The 2,350-nt window shown below is 34.0% G+C and overlaps 1 pseudogene; it reads right to left on the bottom strand.

Annotated features, from left to right (window-relative positions):
- Window positions 1-1,743: 1,743 nt before the first annotated feature.
- Window positions 1,744-1,862, bottom strand: LOC111742346 (annotated as a pseudogene).
- Between the last annotated feature and the right edge of the window lie 488 nt (window positions 1,863-2,350).

The raw sequence follows: 2,350 nt of genomic DNA, 5'->3' as shown, positions 1-2,350 counted from the left end.
CCTATTTACCTGGTCACCTCTTACTTAACCTTGGTTGGTAGGTCATTCTTCTCTTACCCTGGGAAGCCTTCTCTGATTCCTCCAAGTCACATCTCGATTTTTTAATGATCTCGTATGAGGCTTTGTATTATAGTTTGTATAATGCCTCTATTTGTTTAATTAGTTGATCAGTGAATATGAGGCTAGTGGCTAAGTCTGATTTTGCTCATCTCTGCAATATAATAATAAATAGAGTTATACAAATAGAGTTTCTGACATCTAGTAGATGCTTAAGAAATATGTGTTTAATAATGAATGAGTGTTGATTGTGGTACCACCTTGAACTGTCTTTTTGCTTTAATTAGCCCCTTTCCTCTTAAAAATATTTGAAAAAATTTTCAGTTACAGTTGACATTCAATATTATATTAGTTTCGGATGTACAGCATAGTGGTTAGACTTTTATATAACTTACACCTCTTCCCCCTTTTAAAGAACAATAAGAACTGCAGAAAGCAAGGAGAGCCCTTAATAAAATGCATAAACCAATTAACTTTGCCTCTGACTGCTGAGTAACTGAGTGAATCTATTCTTTCTTAAAGAGAATAAGAATAACACGATTTAATGAAAACCATGTATTGATGCTTAATTAATATGTAAGTTTTCTCCTCTCATATAAAGATTGGGAAGGTTTGTGTATGTGTCAATGTGTATGTGTGTGTGTGTGTGTGTGTGAGTGTGTAGAGGGAGGGGTTTTGGAGATGGCGATAACAAGAATGATTGTGTTTGAATACTCAAAATAGTGGTCCAAGAGAAGAGAATCCTAGTATTCTAAGAGTAAATATAGTGTTTTCCTGTGTGATTTACTGAAGGAAAAGTCTATGATCAATGTCAAGGTGAGATTAAAATACTTTTATGCAGTATCAGAAATAATTATGCTTTTCAGGGAAAATAATAGGCCATCAAGAGTAAAAGGCTATCTCCAAGAGGCAGGTCTCCTCTTCACTCATATGCCTTCTTGGATACAAAGGGAAGAACAGAATGCAATATAGTTGACCCTTGAACAATGCAGAGTTAGAGGTACTGACCCTGCACAGTCGAAATTCTGAGTATAACTGACTCCACAGTCAGCCCTTCACATCCAGATTCAGCTAACAGAGATAGAAAATGGTATTTTCTCTCCATGGTTGGGAATCTGCATTTGGGAAACTGTGGTTGGGAATGTAAAAATAGTTTTCAGTACTTGGTTGATTGAATTCCCAGATATAAGAGGAAGGGCTGACTGAGGGTGACTGTATTTATCAGAAAGAATCTGAGAAGTGGACTTCTGCAGTTCAAACCCATGTTATTCAAGGGTCAACGATGTGGCAAATGAACAGATGTACATTTTTGGACATTATTGCAACTGTGGATTATTCTGAAGTTAAAAGTAGTTTGTTAAGAATACAAGACGTTTTCTAGGTTAGTAGAATTATTCTTTTTCTACTATCTTTACATCTCTTTTTATATAGTTTTTCATTTCCCATTAACTTCTTTCTTTTTGAATTCAAACTAGAATACTAATACTTTTCAGGTATAGTGTATCTTAATTTTCAGAAGCTGTAATGAGAACAAGTTGACTGAATCAAGTGTACAGGGCCTATATGGTCTCTAGTTCTGCCTTTGTTTATGATTTTTTTTTTTTTTAGGCGAGGGAACCCATGGTTGACCTCATAGATTGCAAGTACCTTATCAATTTATAATCCCTAATTTTTTTTTATTTTTTACACCTACAGCACCTGGTCTTCCTAGGTGGTCTCCCATCCAAGTACTAACCAGGCCCGTCCCTGCTTAGCTTCCGAGATCAGACGAGATCAACCTTGTTCAGGGTAGCATGATCATAGACTGTTTTTGGTTTTGTTCACTTTTCTTTTATATGACCAGGGCAGCCTTCTTGGCCTTATTTATAAAATAGCAATAAATATTTGAACTTTCCTGTGTTTTTAGAGGAAAGAAATACTTTGAATTTTCAGAAATATTATTTTAAGTAGAAGGTAATATAACTATTGTTTAAAATTACATTTAAGTGATGATTATATGTCAACTGAAATTGATAGTATAGAAAGAAATGTTTTATTTTACAATAAAAAAGTCTTTGTATGGCACCATAAGAACAAGCTTTCAACTTTTAATGATATATTATTCTTCTTGATTTTTTATTAGTAGCATAACTATGGTGATATAATAGTGAAATCTTTGAGATGCAGCTCTTTTCACAGTTTCAGTGGCTTGGTAACTACAGTTAGTGTTTGTGTTTGCTTTGGAACTTTGTCTTTATAACTTGAGATAAAAGTCATTAGTCTGATGACAGCATTAGGTTTATTATACTAATAC

Source organism: Pteropus vampyrus, unplaced genomic scaffold (genome assembly GCF_000151845.1).
Source record: "Pteropus vampyrus isolate Shadow unplaced genomic scaffold, Pvam_2.0 Scaffold91, whole genome shotgun sequence".
Lineage (NCBI taxonomy): Eukaryota > Metazoa > Chordata > Mammalia > Chiroptera > Pteropodidae > Pteropus > Pteropus vampyrus.
This window is presented reverse-complemented; position numbering and strand designations above follow the sequence as displayed.